Source organism: Bemisia tabaci, chromosome 5 (assembly GCF_918797505.1).
Source record: "Bemisia tabaci chromosome 5, PGI_BMITA_v3".
NCBI classification, from domain to species: Eukaryota; Metazoa; Arthropoda; class Insecta; order Hemiptera; family Aleyrodidae; genus Bemisia; species Bemisia tabaci.
The window spans coordinates 4,179,568-4,200,178 of NC_092797.1; positions in this window are offsets into that span (position 1 = coordinate 4,179,568).

Here is a 20,611-nt window from a genome sequence, read left to right on the forward strand (position 1 = left end):
TGAGGAAAATCGTAGCGCCTTCACTGTCCTGCACGCAACACGCGCGACTACGGAGCAGGTATAGTTGTATCAAAGCGCAACGTCGACTTCATGTAAATTCCCCACTATTCACACTTTCAGAGTTTGCTCACGATTTGGTCATGACATTGTCCCTTTGAACGCGAAGACTAAGAATTTAAAATAAAATACGGTTAAAGTCTATTTTTCTCCTACATACTGTGCTCTTTCTTGGCCGAGCAGTCGAGAGCTATAATGGGTCAGTTGCGCTAGTCACAGAGCCGCATTTTGATAATTTCAAATTATAGATCACCAAAAGATAATCAGAACTGTTCATTCGCATAGTTCCTAGGTAGGACACGACACAAGGGGTGTTCCTACATAAGCAGGGACGTAGAGTTTTTGAACGTGCGATTTTCTGAGAGGGTGGTTTTTTGGGAATGATTTTTTTTTTTTACAACACTTATACAATAAATAGGAAAAAGCAAATAAATAAGTTTTTTCATTAAAAAAGAGCGTTGAAATTTATTGTAAAAAACTGATAAATTAATCATTTCAATAACTGAACAAAAAAAAGTAACAACACAATTATTATGCTTTTTTAAAAAAGCGAATTTCCGGCAATAGGAACATGCTTCTTATGACACTATAGGTAGGAAAAAGGTAGTTGACAGTTTTAATCGAAAAGATCATTGATATCGAATACTAAAAAGTACGAAAAATTAAATAATCAAGTCAATTAAACAGATACATTTGTAGAAACACAATCATTTTTCAAAGAGGCGAATGTAATCTTTCCTCTTGCAAAACTTACTATGGATAAGAAAAAGGCGAATGAATGAGTTTTTTTTTTTTTCTTCTTCTTAAAGCGTTTACTGAAATTGAACGTTAAAAATATGAAAAAGTAATTAAGTGAAAACAACAAACACATTCGTAAGAACACAATGCTTATTTGGACGTATTTCTGCCAAACAGAACTATGTGCATCATGACGTGAGCCCAGTGAGCCCTGTTATGCATATATTCTTATGGGTCTCAGGGCTCATGCCTTAATGCACATAGTTCCGTTTGGCAAAAATACGTCCATTTAAGGTGACGAAGAGGACACGAGGGAGAAAACAGAGGGGGAATATTAAATCAATACATCTATAAATCTATTATAATATTTGTGTAAATGATAACGACCATGTGAGTATTCCTAGATGAGATTCGTGTTTTCTCGTGAGCTGATCTCTGGAATAAGAGGGGGATGCACAGAACAAAATAATACAACTTATCTTCTTTGAAATATTTAAGTCTTCCATGAAATATGCTGATTGATATCAACACTTTACTTTTCTCGGTCATTATTAAGAAGTTTTGAATAATATTGTCAGATAGAATTACGTTTACTGTAGATTCGGTATTTCGTACTCAAATATTAATAGGAACTACTATAATTCTAACGTTTTCATCGCTTTGATTGGGACTATTGGAAATATAATTCTTCGAATACCATTCTTCACATCCGGAATCTTTCGGTATCAGTCTTACATCTTTCTGATCTCATAAACTGCCGAAAGTTTATGAGTTTTATACTTTTTACATTCAATCTACATAAATATTTATTTGGTTTTTCGGGTGTTTTTGCAAGGAGTATATCGACGGTGTAAGTCGGCAATCACATAACTCGGTTTGCGACGTCGCAGACTTCCTGTCATACTTTATTTTTTAAACGGAAAACTACTCAACGGCAATTCTTTAAAACTGCCGTGATTTTTCCTCTCTTTGCGAAGAAAATTCAGCAAAAACTTCAAGGAATGATGTCAATTTGTTCTCATTTAAAAAAATAATATAGAGGCGGAGATTTTCAGACACCGCAAACGAGTTATGTGATTGCCGACTTACACCGTCGATATGATATTTTTTAAAAGCGTTTCAGCGAGGAGAGGGCCGAATGCCATGACAAAGAATTAAATGCTTCATGAGTCCTTGTTTATTGGAATAGTTTCTGTTACAAAGGGAACAGAATGTTTCTCCGGTGTGGGCTTTCCGGTGGGAAACTAAATTGCAGTATTGCTTGTAGCATGCACCGCAGATTTGGCAAACGAACTTCCCGGACTGCTGATTGTACAACGATGCGGAATTCTCAGGACCTGCAAAATAAAGAGCGGCCAGAAGATTAGTTTTCAGACGAATTTTCACCGGAAACTACCACGCTGGTCACTTATCGTCGGCTGTCACAGACATGGACGGATTTACATAATGGACCATTAGACAAAGTACGAAGTTAAGCTTTCTGATACGTGTTTCTTAACCAGAATTTCACATAGAACACGATTCTTGCATTAAAAATTACTGAAAGCAACTCCTTACTAAGATATCCACGTTTAACTTTGAAATTGGTTACGGGGCAGAGCCTCCCAAAATTTCGCCCCTTTTCGGTATTCGATTCGACCATCGAACCAAGGTTTAAGTGGAAGCTTATAATAACAGAAAACTTAGGAAAAAATTTCAAGATGAAAATAGGAACCGTTTTCGAGTTATGATCGGGGGGGGGGGGGGCAAACGGGTCAAACTTTGGCCTTATTTTTCGCTATTATCCTGTTGAATTGATGTGTTTACGGGGCGAGTCGATATATCGATCGATTATTTCGATTTTTTCAAATTCTTTACGGAAAATCGACGATTTTTTGAGATTGAAATTGTTCATTTTTGATTCATGGATGACTAAATGCACCTAATATGACTGTAGTACACCGACACCTACGTATTTTTTCTTGTAGAATCGATTTTTAACGTTAACGAGTCGATATATCAATCGCTTATATCGAATTTTTGCGATTTTTTAGGAAAATCAATGATATATTGGTATTGAAATTGGTTATTCTCCATCCGAGAACAACCAAATTTTGGGTTGGAACACATTTCCGGTCGGGTCGATTTCCAGTTGAGTCAAGTTTGCGATTGGGGCACATTTCCGGTTGAGTAGAAATTAAGATTTTCGATTTCCGGTCAAACGAAATTTCGGGTGGATAACGAATCCCGTTGATTGTGGTTTCCGGTCGGTCAGATTTTCGATCGAATCAAATTTTCAGTCGAGTCAAATTTTCGACAGGGACACGTTACCGGTTGGAAACAGTTTCCAGTTGGGTTAATTTCCGGTCACGTCATAAACGGATGGATTACGGTTCCAGTGAATGGAAATTTTGGGATCGGTCAGATTTCAGGTTGGTTCTAATTTCCAGTTGGGTCAAGTTTTCGATTGGAGCACGTTTCCGGTCGAGCTGAGTTTACGGTTGTCGATTTCCGGTTAAGTAAAATTCGGCCGGACGATTGGTCGATTGATTTGAGTTTCCGGTGGGTAAGATCTCCGGTTGAGTAAAGTTTTGGTTAGCAGGGTTAGATAAGGTTTTCGGTTGAGTAGGATTTGTGGTAAATTTGAGTTTCCAGTTAATTTAAAGATTCAGTTAAGTGAATCAAGTGACCCGTTTAGTTGAATGATGCCAATTTTTTAATTGACGATTTGCGTTGTCCAGGAAGATCATCGATTTTTGAATCCAAGAATTTCGAGGGATGCACCAGAAGCAAAAAAGAAACACACATGCTGATTTGAAGAGAGAAAAGTACATGTAAACTCAAAGATGGAAATAAATATCTATGAAATTTTCATCAGTGTATAAGTCGCAGGAAGTCAGCAATCGCCGACAATTTGCAAGCTCCGTACTTGTCAATTCGTCAAATTGTAATTACGATAACATCGATATCATAAAGATTTCTTTACGCCTTCAAATCCAGCGATACTCTCCGTTTTGCCAAGGAGTTAGTTTAGTTGCTTAACCGAACACAGATTATTGATGACATTTCATGAACTCGCGGGTGTGCTAACTGGCACCATGTATCCAAGAAGAAGGGGCTAACATATGTTTGAATTCAAAGCATGAATTAATAATCCATACTTCCAATCTCGTTTTTTCACTTTAAAACGATTTAATTTGTTGATTAAACACGAATGTATTGCAATTTGCCGGCGATTGCTAATTGCTTGCAACATATATACCTGAGAATGTTTGTGAAGAAATTAATGAGAAAAAAAATTACTGACTGAACAATCACTATCACTGCCTGTGCAAATGTTAATTAAACAATACTAAAGCACTTTATCGATGGTGAAAGTGCAGAAGTGCAAATCGCGGAAAACACGATTTTCCAGAAGAGTAAAGAAACTGTCTGCATTCCTCTTTATTGTCAGTAGAAGGGTAATACTTTTTGAGGATAGCAAGAATAAGATGTTTTTTCCAACTCCATCAGCAGTTTCAAAAATTTCTGGAAGTGTTAGAAAATACGGCAGAAATTCCGAGATTCGCGTTTTTGGCACTAAGAATCGACAGTTCATCAGGAGATACGCATTTTTGCAATTAGTGTTTTAAACTTGTTGGTGGATTTGGATCATTTAAATACTGAAAAAAGGGTTTCACACTTAAAATTCCTTATCAGATAAGATTTAGTTGGTCGTCGATGCTTCATCCATCCATGCTTTACGCTTCCTTAATGGACCAATGGACAAAGTACCTTTACTTCAATTTTGATTATTCACAGTTAATCAAAGAAAGCTCATTTTGTCCGTGCGAAACTTTTTAAATGCACAACCGCTTTTGAGTAAGTTGCGATCTTGTAAACGGCGACTCTTTCAGTTTCGCATCAGAATACGATGACAAAACCAAGGGACTTAAAATACACAATCTGATCCAGCCACCTGCGTTCTCTTCTTTGAAATAAGACGGAGAGACCAAAAACAATCATATTATTTTTTCAAATAATATTCCTCGGCATTTTCCGAATATGCGGCTCGATTTAAAACCCAAACTTATGAACTTTTTGGTCAACATCATTGTACAAGGCCACTCTTAATGGATATAGAAGAGCGCCTTCAAATCAATCCGTAAACTTAATGCAAAATTCTGATACCACTATTCGTGCGTCACGGCAGTCATTTTGCATACCCGGCCATTTGAAGGCGAATCATTGACTTCAGGCAACGGAGTACGAATTACAGCAATGTCATTCGATATTTTTAGGGAGAAAAACTCCGGGGGTGACCCCCCTGCAACTCAACCCTCGTGGTGCCCCCCTGACACCTTTAAGGCCCAACCCGCCGGAGGCCGCCCACCTGGCGACTAAGGAGCCACGCCGGGGGCCGCCCACCTGGCTCCTAAGGAGCCAAAGCCGGGGGCCGCCCAAAACCAAGGGACTTAAAATACACAATCTGATCCAGCCGACTGCGCTCTCATCTTTGAAATAAGACGGAGAGACCAAAAACATTCATATTATTTTTTCAAAATAATATTCCTCGGCATTTTCCGAATATGCGGCTCGATTTAAAACCCAAAATTATGAACTTTTTGGTCAACATCATTGTACAAGGCCACTCTTAATGGATACAGAAGAGCGCCTTCAAATCAATCCGTAAACTTAATGCAAAATACTGATACCACTATTCGTGCGTCACGGCAGTCATTTTGCATACCCGGCCATTTGAAGGCGAATCATTGACTTCAGGCAACGGAGTACGAATTACAGCAATGTCATTCGATATTCTTAGGGAGGAAAACTCCGGAGGTGACCCCCTTGCAACTCAACCCTCGCGGTGCCCCTCCTGACATGACTTGACCGGAAATCGAAAATCTTAATTTCTACTTTATCGGAAATGTGCCCCAATTAAAAACTTGACTCAACTGGAAATCGACCCGACCAGAAATGTGTTCAAACCCAAAATTTGGTTGTTCTCGGATGGAGGAGAACCAATTTCAATACCAATTTATCATTGGCTCTCCTAAAAAATCGCAAAAATTCGATATAAACGATTGATATATTGACTCGTTAACGTGAAAGATTGATTCTAGAAGAAAAAACACTTAGTTGTCGTTGTCCTACAGTCATATTAGGTGCATTTATTCATCAATCAGAAATTGCCGGAGTTAATAATAGATTATTACAGCAGAACGAACTGTGACAAGAACTGTAAATTTAGAGAGTCAGAGAGCCTGTAGTAATGATTAGTTTTAATTGCTAGGGAAAAATGTTTTAAAAAGCCTGAGGGGTTCTAAAGAGAGGCAAAAAAGTATAGAGGCAATAAAAATAAAAATTAAGCTGGTTTACTTCATAAGAGGCACTTCACATTATACAAGTTTAGCAAAGTAAAATTCTAACGTAGAATCCAAGGGAGCTTTCACCTTTTCCTTACGTATTTATTTTCTAGATACAGGGTTCACTATGTAGTTCCTAAATTCACAAAAGCTTTGCCGAGGTTAATTATAGGTTTATTTTCGGCTCTTGTAGAGCCCGGAAAATTGAACTTTAGCGTGGACCGATACCATATGCATCTGGTAGCTCTGAACTGTAGAGTAGTTCTTCTGGCACATGGAACAGTAAGTTTCTCCCGTATGAGATTTCCTATGTGATATAAGGTTGCTCTTGGATCGATATTTAGCCCCGCAAAGACCGCACCCATACTTTCCGTCTGGAGTGTAGATGGTCAAATTTCTGGATAGAATATTCGAAGCAACTACAGAGAAAAAACAAAAACAAACGTATGTTATACAGATATCTTGAGCTGTTTTGATGCACGGAATAAATAATATTACTGCTACTTATTAATGCAGCGGTTGGTCTAAATAGGAGTTAGGGAATTTTCTTCAGAAAATCAGTGTTCCATCAATCACCGGTACACATCAGTAAGTTCTATTGGACTAAAGTTGGAAAAAGGATAAAAGAAAAGTAAGGTGAGAATAATTGTATACATATGTCGCAGGCAATTAGCAATCGCCGGCAATTTGCAGGCGGCTCACACATTGTTTCAATAAATCGCAATATTGCGCATCAGCATAATGCAATTTTTAAGGTCGGGTTATATGGTCTTCAAAAGTATGAGCTCGGCTTGAAGCGCCTTCATTTTTTGTGATACTCTACGCTTTGTATGGATGTTAGTTTAGTTGCCTGTCCGATCTCAACCCAACTAAAGTCACGGAGTTCACTGCACGCTCTTCTGAGTTGGCACATTTCTGCCATGTTTTTAGGGATGGAAAAGTGTCTATTCACATTATAGGCAACACAATCAGCGCTCTAATCTTGTTCTTATATTTTTGGATTTTATGATTTTCTATATTTATTCACCACTGGCTTGTAAATTGCCGGCGATTGCCAATTGCCTGCGACATATACTTGGTGACAAGTTTCCGGTGTTGTTCATCGATGTGAGGTTTGAAATGTTTAGATCGTGAAAACGACGTATGCACCATTGCGGAACGTGTCCTTTGACATTTGTGCCAATAATTTTTTGAAGTCATATCTGAGAAAGCGTTTCGCTTTTCAGACGAGAGAAAAAAGTGTTTTCTAGATACTTCTCAGCGTAGAAAGATGGATGATAAGAGACAACTCAAAAGAAAATTCTCAGAAAATGGAAGTTTTTTGACACATGTTTATTGCATGAACTGACAGTTGCGACTGCCTGATAGATAAAATTCCGCAAATCACACCTTTGGCGTAAAATAAGAACAGGCGTTCAACACAAGCACAATAAAAAATATTGAATAATGAACGAGATTCTGAAAAAAACGTGACAATAATGATCATCAGAAGCCTCACATCTAATAATAAGTGGAAGATACATAGTTGTACATGGATAGTTTCAACAGCCTCATTTGCGATCAATTTTATACTTTTACCCTTAAAATGAAACCTCCAAAAAACATCACCAAAGACAAAGAAAGGAGGAACTTTTAACTTGATACTAATATAGATCTCAAAATACTTTGTTTTGTAATTTATCAACTGTATTGATAGATAAAGATAACAAACACAACTATTATTCCAAGGAAGACACGATCGTCAGGACATCTGGAAATGCACGGTGGTAGAAAAATGAATTTTAATGATTAAGATGATAATCAAAATTATATTATTATTTAGATCAGGACTGTGCAACTATAGAATATAACGAGTTTCTTTTTCTCAATGAGGTGACAAGGGTAGGCTATATGTTCTTCAAGGGAATAAGATTCAGCTGACTGAAAAAACTTTACTGAAAAGAGACCCGAATCTGAATGCCACAGAAAAATAAAATTACACGGGTCAATGCAAACAAACTGTCCATTTTGGGTCCAGGGCCCCCTACTAAACCTGGTGTATCACTTACTAGGCTTGAAAATCTGACGGTTTACCTACCTAGCTGTAATTACAGCTTTTAAACCTAGTATATTTTGGGGAAATGACCGGATTGGTTGATATTGGGTTACTTCAAAAAAATGCCGACGAAAAGTTAGGAACATTTTAAAAAAAAACCTGATAATTAAGAGGCGCCAAATCTTCTTAATAAATTGAGGAAAAGGTTTTGAGGGAAGGAATGAATTTATCTCTTTCATTACAGCATATGTTACAAGGGGTTAATTGATTAAAAATCTAGAATCAAAAATTTTAATATAGTGGTGAGAAGTCAAGGCGCACGCCTTAATAATACCGTAAATTCGACATTTTTATGATAGATAAACAGAACAGAGAGAGGGAAAAAAATGCATATTTAAAATAGAAACTATGTATCAATATATAAACAAATAAAGAATGTAAAAATAGACTAAACACGAAAGGTACATACCAACAGCTGAAACAGCGCAGAAAAAAGATTTATTTTTTGAAACGAAATTTGTCACATCGGCAAAACAACCGAGGTTCTTATACAAAAGAGCTACATACTTGCATTGCTTTAAAATCTTTTAAATTTGTTTAGGGTGTTTTCTCTTTCCACCTAGGGCATTTCTTATTACGATTAAAAAAAATTAATCTTACTTGATGATACAAGATCATAGGAGTGAGGCGTAACGAACTGGTAGGTTTGATAGAATTTCATTTGAATTAGAAACAAATCTTCTTTCTCAAAGAAAATTTTGACCGGTCAAAGGGTAAGATACTTTACAAGATTTTCAAGTTAAAATTTAAATAAAAACGAAAAACACCTTCCAAAAGCCACTGGACCATGCGAATGACGCCTCTGGTGACAGTTGTTTTGTTGGAGAGGTTAATTCCACCGTGCTATGGAAGAACACCGTATGACCCTTCAGACGATGCCAAATCGACGGTGCAAGTCGGCAATCACATAACTCGTTTGCGGTGTCTGAAAATCTCCGCAACTATGTTATTTTTTTAAAGGAGAACAAATGGACATGATTCCTTGAAATTTTTGCAGAATTTTCCTCGCACATAGAAGAAAAATCACGGAAGTTTTAAAGAATTACCGTTGTGTAGTTTTCCGTTAAAAAAATAAAGTATGACAGGAAGTCTGCGACGTCGCAAACCGAGTTATGTGATTGCCGACTTTCACCGTCGAAATGTTCTTTGATAAATTACGAATTTCCTGGTGAACATGCGAATAATTGCTTCCAATTTTTCAGAGAGCTTTGTTCGCAATTTGATCTAGAGTACCGGCGAGCTGATTTTTGAAATTGATAGACAAAGCGATAAACAAAGAAGACACAAGGAGAATGGAGCGATCCCATTGGTTGAAATGGATGGCTCTATCTCTGATGGACGAAAGGGGTAAATGATGGACTAGCTGAAGTCTCTTTTGTGGGTCGCTGTTAGTTAGTCTATTATTTGCCTCCTTTGTACAATCCAGCCACCCGCTTTCACCGATAGGATCGCTCCATTTTTTCTTTGTCGTTTTTATCTATGGCTCTGTCTATGAATCCAATAATCGGCCCGTTGGACATTTTGAGGAGAAACATTCGCAGCATCTGTCAAAAAGAAACCTTTTATTAGGGAAAATTTGGCAACATTCGAACGTTCATACGGTGTGTTTTCTTAGCGCGGTGGTATAATGCAATTATTTCTTCTTCAACTCGTCTTTTTTGACCTGGTGAACGAAATACATGTGCGTTATGTAGCTGTCTTTGCTGGAAAGGTTGCGCTGGCAAATCGTGCAGAAGGTTTCCCCTGTGTGAGACTTTTTGTGGCGCGACAAATTCGGCCTGTGCTTGAACACGGACCCGCAAATGTTACACGCAAATCCCCCTATGAACAAAAATCAGTCTGAGTGTGAAAAAAATGGAGCACACATTAAATTTCAAATTCTCGTTGAATTGAATCAATAGGTAGACACGAGGGTTAATAATTACAAGACAAAAGAGGTCACGCTGAAAAAAAAGTTTGAAAAAATGTTTCGACTAAAACAAAATTCAATTGTGACTAGGGATAGAGGGATTAAAAAATAGATCAGTGTTCACCAGAAAGTTTTATTTTTAAAATTATTAATTGTAGCACACAAAACACAAAGTTTTTGGTAAGATGCAACGAGATAATTACCCTACGGTAGTTTCCTCGTATCTCTTGACTTAGTAAGTCAATCCACATACAACATCACCACTAAAAATATATCTACCTGCAGAGATAGAGAGACATAACGAAAAGAAATCTGTACTTAATAAAATAATATAAAACGGACATAAATGACGCATGTTAAATTAAGAGATCGTCTTGTGACAAATGCGGATTTTTTTTGGCTTATAACACAGCACAATCAATATCAAATCTTCATTAGAGCATGAATCTCAGCGTGAATGCGTGAAACGTTTGATAGTGCGCAAGATTCAACCATCAGAACAGGATTTAACTCACATCCTACGAGTCTTTACTTTTTTAAGTGTCGTTTGCTAGATCGACTGGAATTACTGGATTAAAAAATATTTTTCTTCAATTGATAAAAATTGTCTCAGAATTAAGGCAAATTGACTAGAAAAAAAAGAAAAACAACTTCATTTAAACGAAAAGAAATTTCTCTTAGGTACTTTGAAAAATTGTCTTCGAAAAAAAAGGAGAAAAAATCAACTACAAAGAAAAAAACCATTCAACAAAAAAATCAAAGACATTTTTTTTCCCCAACTTAAAAATATTGTTTTAGAGTAATTATTCTCAGGGTGGTTTCACGATAGCTGGGATAGTTTTGTAGCCGTAACAGAAAACACATTTTTCAATAATCACTCGAATTTTTTCGCATTAACCTTCACAGGGTTACGCATCATAACGCTTTCTAATGATTTATTGCTCTACCTCTCAATTGATATTATGTAAATTCCGAAAATGTGCTGAGTCTTACGCGGTAAAAAGTCAGCGTAACAGACAGCACATTTTCGGTCATTTATATATTTTAATTGAAAAGTGGAGAGATACATCTTTGAAAAGCGTTATAACACGTAACCCTGTGTAGATTAATGGAAAAAAAAAATCGAGTGATTATCAATACTACTAAAAATATGACCGAAAAATGTGCTGTCAGTCACAGCGACAAAACTATTCCAGTAATCTTGAAACCACCCTTCAGCGTTTTTGATGCGATTATGGTTTGAATTTATGGACAAGGAGCATGTGCATCTGGTAGTTCTGTTTGTTGGAGTAGGATCTGTGGCAGATGTGGCAGAAAGTCTCCCCGGTGTGAGCTTTGCGATGCGACAGCAGATTGCATTTCTGTTTATAGCGAGCTCCGCAGATGTTACAGACGTACGGGCCCGACGATTTTCCCCTGCACCTGAAATCGTTCACGTATCCACCCGAATTCTGATAAGCTAAAACCAGAGGGGAAAAAAACCGTTAGCATACATTAATACCTATCAGCTAAAAGCTGCATAGTTCCCTGAAAGTTCATTATACTACGTACATGCCCCATTAACCAGTGGCACAGTGCGTTGCTAGTTTGTTCATTTTTTGCCTCCCTGCGTCGCACAGTAGATCGAGTCAATAGGAGAGGTCGGACAAAATTTACAAACTTTAAAAGCTTATAACTCCGTTTATACCAAACTTTGAGATTTTAAAAATGGCTCCACTGGTTTTCTCGGAAATTTTTCTTTTAGAAGCACCCCTTAAAATTTAAAATGTGACGAAATAAACATCAGAATTTGCAGTTTTAGTCAAACATTTCATGTCCGACCTCTCTAATTGACTCGATCCACTGTGCGTCGCAGCCTCGAAGTCCTGTAGCCATCCGGCCACACTCCGGAGCAACGGGCTGATCATTGAAAGTGATAGACAAAGCGATATATGAAGGAGAAATAGGGAGTATGGAGCGATCCAATTGGTTGAAATTGGTGGTTCCTATAGACTTAGGGTGTATTTGATGGACTAACTAAAGGGTTTCTAATTATACATGCTAAAAAAACAACGCTGACATTAAATAGAAAAAAAAAGTGAGAAAAATCTAATGTCAACACATCTTAGATGAATTCGGGCCCAAATTCTAGCGATATCCCTTTGGCAGCATAGAGCGGAGTATTGCGAGTTCACGCCTCACGTCATCGCGCCTTCAATTTTGTAGACGCAACACGGACATCCATCAAGTACGAATAGTCGTATCTCTGCGCCGTGATCAACGCGCGTATTTTTGGGTAAGGAAGGAGAAACTCTTGAACTCGAGGTTTGTCATTCGTTCAAAGGCGGATTAAATGTGCACAAATTAGCATTAAAACCATTCCTTAAGCTGAGACTTGAAAGGGTCCTTAACGAATTATGCTGTGAAAAATCTCTGCTATAAATCCCTGCTCTTCAGATATAGGATACCGTTATTTAGTCTATTAACTATACCTCTTTTGTCCCTTCTAACCTTTCACTTCGACCAATAGGATCCCTCCATACCCTTTTTGTCTTCCTTGTCTATAGTTTTGTCTATCAATTTCAATAATCGACCCGCAGTAGTGCAGAATCTTCCTAGCTTCCACATTTTCACGCGCCCGCCCGCCAGCTTTCTACATTTTTCTCATCAGTTTTCAGAAAAACTTCCCACCAATTTCAAATATGAGGACGTCTTTCCTCTTTTTCCCTTTGATTTTTGACATTTGACCCTTGAAAATGTTTCCTTCTTCCACATTTGTAAGGGCCTTTTCAAATTTTCACACGCCCGGGCGCGCGTCATCGAACATTTTCTGCAACCCTGCTCCGGAGAATGTCTGTGATGCTATTTCGCGCGAAAATGAAAGGAAATAAAAGCATTTTCACCTTCCTCGAATTACTGACGTCCATGCGTGTGGGCAATCGGCCTTCGAAGCGGGTATATTATGTGGTATCACGCGAAAATGAAGGAAAATCCTAGCTGTTCACCTTTCTCATAGTACGGACATGTATGAATGTGGGCATTACGTTCGCATCGTTGAATGCGGACATCAAGCGCGCAACTATTCGGACTCCAGAGCTTGAACGGATTGATGTACTTTTCGCCCCTAGTCCATCAAACAAGAGGGGGGGGGGGGGGGGGGGGGTGTTGGTCATGCCTTTCGTAAATAACGTGCCCACCACATTTTTTTAAGTAGATTTTAAGACTTTTTCATCAAGTATCTTACAGTCTTTCATCATTTTGAACCTGATGAATCCCCTCAAAAATGCAACCTCAAATAAGAAGAAAATGTCGATGTCTCATCAACTCATGGAATTAAATAGAGGAATCAAATGAACAATTACGAGCAAAAAGAGAGTTTATTACAAAATTCGAATACGAAAAATAAGGACAGAATTGTTGATTAATTACATACTAGCAGTCAATGAGTTCAGATCGTAGAGCTAAATGGGATGGATTTGAGGCGTTTTTTTCATTTTGAATACGATTCTGAAACCAAGCAAGATTCTGTACATAAAAAGGGACATAATCGAGGGCGCTTTGCGAGTCCTCCGATTTTTGCAATATTTAATAAAAATTAATACAAAAATATAAAACGGAATGTTTTAATAATTATTGAAATTTTTCCGACGAATCTGTGTCATCGCTGTAAAGCAGACAGGCACGGGTGGAACGATTGTAGCCGAGGAAAAAATATTAATGCAAGTAAAAAGTTTTAAAAATTCGTTCGAGCGTCAGCGTTCCCCTCTAGCAGTTTGAAAACATTCGTTTTTTAGGATGTACATTTTCATTCTAGTGCCAGGTGCGATGCGAAAGACAGAAACAATAAAAATAGAAAACCAAGGATAAAGTGTAAGTAGAGGAGGAAAATCATCGCGCTGCAAGATTCGAAGCATTAAATTCAACGACTATAGTGCACGTATCAAAGTGTATAGGGTAACAATTTTTGAATCAATTTTCTGCGAGAATGATGTACATGCCTCATAAGAATGCTTTTTTGAGAGCTATATACAGATTTGAAGGATTTGGAAAAGTAAGTAACAACCATTAAACGTAAGTTATCAAAAATTACGTAAAGTTATAGCAGCTCGTAAAACTGCTGCAGCATACTGTATGTACACACATATCGACGTTGAAACTCCAAAACCACGTATCTTGTTTGCGGTGTTACAAAATCTCCGCTCCTATTGTATATTTTCTGACGGAGAACAAATCGACACCTTTCCTAGAAGTTTCCGCAGAATTTTTCTTCACACGGAGAAGGAAGTGTGGAAGTTTTGCGAAATTGACGATGAGTTGTTCTACATTCGAAGCAAATTATAATAGGAGGGCTGCAACGTTGCAAACCGAGATACGTGATTTAGGAGTTTCATCGACGATGGATATACCATGTTTCGCACTCTGTCTGCTAGTATATTATCATTGCAGATAGTGTTGATGATTAAAGTTGTTGTAATTTATGAACGAATCGCATATGTAGTTTCAAATTCTGCTTGTTTGAAAAACTTTTTTCGCAAAAACGGCACTGCGTCTCTCCAGTGTGTGACTTGAAGTGTGCACTCAAGGCGTTTGCACGCCGGAAGACCTTGCCGCAAAGCTGGCATTTGAAGCCGTTGCCGGTTAGGAGTCCTGAAACGTAAAATAATTTTCACAGTGTCAGAACAGGCACACTCACAGCTAGCCGGCAATATCTAACGGCTAATTTTTTGGCTGAAGTCAAAAACGACATAATTATCTCCTTTTATTTCCGTCCAGCGATGGCCAAACGCAGGGAATGCGTACTTCGAGTGTAACGCGTTTCAATATATTCGATTATGTTCCGTTTTCTTCAAGGAAAACAAATCCTGTTTCCTACCTATTTGGTACGGTTTTTTTAAGAGGCTGTGACGGAAAGTTACAATAAATTTCAATGATACATTGATGGAGAGTTTTTTTTTTTTCTAAAAAAAAAATAAAACATTAGTGAAGACTTGCTGTTGTAATTTCGATGTTGCGATGCCTCGCAATCAAAGATGAGCATTTTTCGACTTAAGCCATCGACAGACAGTTAGGCGCTTTTATAAATTGACGTATTTTCTGCCAAACGGAACTAAGTGCATTATGACGTGAGCCCTGTTATGCATATACTCTTATGAGCATCAGGGCTCATGTCTTAATGCACTTAGTTCCGTTTGGCAGAAATACGTCCAAATGAGCGTCGGTATGTCCAAAGCCTTGGAACGGCCACGTCGCGTAGCCACATTCAGAACGAAACGCATAACCCATCGAAAATACACCAACCTTTTCGGCCCGTCTGCCGTCCAAAGTAAGAACACCAATTCTCCATTCGATACTTTTCAAATTTTTTTCTGACAAAATGCTGTCTTACTAAAGACCTAACAAGTATTCATTCTTCATTATTTTTTGATACGACTCCGGCATATCATTAGGAACTCAAAATGAACAAATGAAGCCTTGTGGCAATTGAACTTTCTTGTAATTGAGCAGTGCGTGCTGGGAATTCTGAACTTTCAAGGAATGATGTTGATTTATTCACCTTTAAAAATAAAATGGAAGCGGATATTTCTAAAGATTGGAAACGAGATACGTGGTTTGGGAGCTTCACCGTCGAATTGTATCTTCCAGTTGTAGGAATGTGCTAGCGCTCTAATCATTGCGCCGCCGCAGCTGCATTGGTTCTAACTTCTAACTTGCACAATTTTTGTCCAATTGTAATTGTGCGATGGAGGAGGAAGTGAGCGGTAAATACAAAATAAGCATGAGGTAAAATTTACAGACAGCCCGAGATAATAACCTTCGAATAGATGACTCTTATTCCGCCGAAGAAGTTTTCTGGCCTACTTCAAAAATTGAAGGCGAAAAAGCTTCCATACGCCTGCTGTTTCTATTCTGGTTCCCGAGAATTTTTCCGCCTTTGGGGCAATATTTTGTAAAAATGAACTATTATTCCCGGCTCATTTTAGAAACATCGTAAGTCATCCCTTTTCCCATGCAGATAAGCGCTTTTAATGCATGAGTAACAAATAGGAGTTTCTTATTCCAAAATGGAAGTTTATCACCGAAGGAAATAATTGAGGGTCTCTAGGACTCAATTTTGCAATGGAACTATTATTCCTGGCTCATCCATAAAAGCATTTATCTTAATTAGAAAACTTATAGCACGCGTTTTATTTTCTAAAATGAGTCTGAAACGGTAGCTCCTTAAATCAAAATAAGTCAATTTCCCTCTTGTCTTTCTTCACTTTAGCTTTCAGTTTGAATAATGTATCAACTTATGAACGAATCGCATGTGTAGTTTCAGGTTCTGCTTGTTTGAAAAAGTTTTGTCGCAAAGATGACAATGCGTCTCTCCAGTGTGCGACTTGAAATGTGCAGTCAGACCGCTGGAATGTCGGAAGACCTTCCCGCAAAGCTGGCATTCGAACCCATTCTCAGTCAGATATCCTAGAACATAAAAACATATTTACAGCGTCAAAACAGGCGCATTCAGAACTGGACGCCTTACATGGCAAGAATGAACCTGTCCGGCTTTTGTGAGGAACGAAATATGGACTACATTTTGCAATTTGGAACTATAAATTTCGGCCCGGTTTAAAAACAACGTATATGCAATTAGTTTCCCTATGCACATAAGTGTTTTTTCAGATGAGCCAGAATTCATACTCCAAATTGCAAAATGGAGTCCATATCGTCCTTTGAAATCCTCAACGCGTATCGACGCTGAAACTACAAAACCTCATAACTCGTTTGCGATGTTTAAAAATCTCCGCTTCCATTTTATTTTTATGACGGAGAACGAATCAACATGATTCTTTTAAGTTTTTTCCGAATTTTCCCGCACAGAGAAGAAAAATCACGGAAATTTTTAGGGGTGGACGTTCTGTAATTTTCCGTTAAAAAAATAAAGTATGAAAGGAAGTCTGAGATACGTGATTTGGTAGTTCTGCCATCAATATACGGTTTTATAAAACGGAACGTTTGGTTCTTTTTGCGGGCAACGCCGTGAATTCTAGGGAAAAGAAGAAAGAAAAAGAAAAAACTGTGAAAATCGGCCTGGTAGATCCCCAGATCTCGCTGTTACAAGAAATCGCTTCTTTTTACCTGGATCTATAGGCAACCCATCTTGTCCGCCAACGTTTCTAACCTCGCGTTCAAGTCTCTCGCCCCGGTTCAATGGGCTTCCCTTTGATCGGACGCACAGGCGTCAGCGCTGCACGTCTTATGGACTCGCCGCCAATAACTACGATTCTTGCTGGTATTTTTACACGGACATCATTACGGAAATATTTAAAAATATTTCTAACGAATTTTTCGCAAAGTCATCATGACGATCTTGGCCATGAGGCATCACAGTGGCAATAATTCGACCGTAGGGTACTGGACCGATGTTATGATTGGAGCTGTAAACTGTGCGGTGTGTGAACGCCGCAGCGCGCAACAACCCACAATAAGCCGTCGACAGAAGCGCGCCCTGGTGCTTAGCGGCGGAAACAGCAGACTCCGTAATGCGCTCGAAACATCGCGAGCTAGCACTTTTCGTTACGTTGTTTCACCAATACCCCAAACTTTAACTAAATTAAAACTACCGCACGGCCTAGGCATACATTTACTCCGAAATTTCCGCATAAATAAAAGCCTATTCAAAACATTTTAGTACTCGAAATTTCAATGGAAAAATGCGTTAATCACGATACGCGAAGCTTCTTTCTTGCTAGTTGGTTTATAAGACGAAGCGATTTCACCCGCCTCTCGGATGTGTGTGTCATGTGATGGCACAGCTGAACATCGATTGCTTGCATAGTCGTATCAGCAAAGCAGATCTGCTCAGTTGAGTGTCACACGTTGGCTTTCCAGAAGCACTCCGCTGCTCCCACATCATAGCGTGTGGTCGAGTGGCACCGAGCAGCTACTCGAACGCCGCGGAAGCAATTAGCATCTCATAGGTAATTTGTTCACATCCATATAATCGGCACTGCAGACTGCAGTACGCCAGTTTTTTGCCAAGGCGGATAAAGAATGGTGGTCGCATTTCGTACCCTCTGGACGTCACACGGTATCGGGTACATCGGGTACATGGGCTGGCCGAGGCCGGGGGGGCCGACTCAACCCGACTCAACCTCGGATTGCACGGCAAAACCCGTACCCTCCTGACGTCACAACGCTTCAAGATGGCAGCCAAAATCGAAATGCGACCACCATTCTTTATCCGCCTTGGTTTTTTGCCGTTTTTCCATGTGAATTTTAGTTATTTTATGAGCTCGTGCCTGCTGAGACCGTTCTTGAAGTTTCACGAGAAAAAGCTTGATTTTTAGAAATTCAGAAATATTTTAGTTCATTACTTAGGGGAAAAAAATCACGGAGGAATGAAATTTCTAGATATAGTCTCCTATTTTTAAAAATTCAGACATATTTCAATTCTTTATTTAAAAAACAACTAAAAAAGAATCACGGGGGAAAAATATCACGTTTTCATGAAATTTTCCAAAAGAGGCTAAAATTCTGTGGTTATTTTCAGCAATCCAGAAACATTTTAATTCGATGTTAAAAATTTGGATTCAAGGGGAAAATTTCATGACAATTCACCGTGAAATTTAAAATCCTCATTTTTCATGAAATTGTCCATCTCAGCGAGGGGTTGGATATTAAAATTTTTCGATTAGTTGATTAATCGGTGAATCGAATTTTCGAATACTCAGTAATCGATTAATAATCTAAACGAATCAAAATCTATTATGAATGTGCATATTTTGAAACGGCAAATTTTCAAAATAACAACTTGTACCCTGGGATGCCCGGCGGCACCGGGGATTTCAGGAGTAAATCAGCGATTGTGCTGTATTTGAGAATCGAAAATTACGTGCGCTGAACATTTCGATAATTTAGCAAATCACAGCACAATTTTTCCCGTATTTTCCCCTGAAATCCAGATTATCCGTACAATATTAGCACTACCTTGTTTGTTGTGAGCTGAAATTGTTTTTCGAGATTTTGAGCTGATTTTAAAAAGATTTGACCCGGATACTGACCAGGTTTTTACTTTTCGATTCATCGGTAAAAAACACTCGATGTATAGGTTAATCAAAATTTTAACAATCGATTAATGTCGAAAGGCGTTTGATTGATCGATTTATCATTCGCTAATTGAAAAATTCAAATAGGAGAAAAAATAATTTAAAGTAAGATGTGCTGTGGCGTAATGTTTTCTTTTATTTTAAAACACTTACAGAGGAAGAAATATTTGGAGCTGCTTTCTTGACTAATGTTTGAAGTTGGAAGAACCAGAAATTTCTTCGATGCTTTGAAGTTGGAAGAACCAGAAATTTCTTCGATACATTCAATTAATAAAGAAAGAAATCCCAGTGAAATTTAAAAATGAGGATAACATGTAAATACTCACAGAAGAGAGAGGATTTCAAAAGGTCCTTTCTCTTCTTTAAACTGGAAGAACTCGATGATTTTCCAAGTAGATTTTTCAGTTAAAAACATAAAACAAAGAAGGAAAAATTTAAACTAATTTATTAAGAGTTGAAAATCTAATAACTCACAACTAAGAGAAAGATACAGTTTTGAGTTTTTTTCTTGGACACATTAATCGAATTGGGCGGGCTAGGTCTTTTTCTTAGGACAGGTGTGATTGATGGTAAGTTTCTGTAGATTGTTATCAACTGAGCAACAAGAATCATTGGGGGAGAAAAATCTACAAGTTCCTTCAAGAATTGTTCCTTGTTCTTTTTTTTCTTTCCCTCTTTCTGAATGAAAACTTAGTTTTATTTATGATGAATGTACAGAAAAATATATTTTTGTAAAAATAACGCACAGTCCAGTATAGTATGGTTCAAACTTTCGCATGAGCATTCTTCGATTTTCATTAATTTCAAAAAGAAACGTCAGTCGTCTAACACTGTATTTCTTTCTCGTTTTTTTCTCTTTAAAGATTCTGCTTTATTTAACAAAAAACACTGTTCATCAAGGGTGACAGGCTACCAATGCTCATTATAGTTTTTCAAAAAGAAAATTAATGACTTTCCAAAAATTTTCAACTAGTGAAATTAAGGATTTCTTTTAAAAAGCAAAAGTTCGAATGCTTGAAAAATGTAAAGGAAAAAAATTTAACACCCTGGAGGGTGCTTTAAAATGAACGTTAATTTCTATTGCTTCCCCTCCATTCTTCACTCCCTTCATATGAGGGTAAGAGGAATATCAGCATCTATTTCATATATTTTTTCAAGCGCTCCATACCAAGGAAAATTAGACAAATTATCTGAAGGGTCGTGATGAACATAATGGTGTAAAATTTTTTTGAAACACTTAAAAAGAAACCAACTTCCAGGACTTGCTAATTGGAAAAAAAGAAAAAAAAGAGAGAGAGAGAGAGAGAGAAATCAAGCATTAGGAACTTCTCCAGGTTTCACGAGCCTTGGTTACAGTGTATTCGCGATATTATTGTAAAACAGTCTTATTCTTTTGCGTTTGCAGTTGCAATTTATT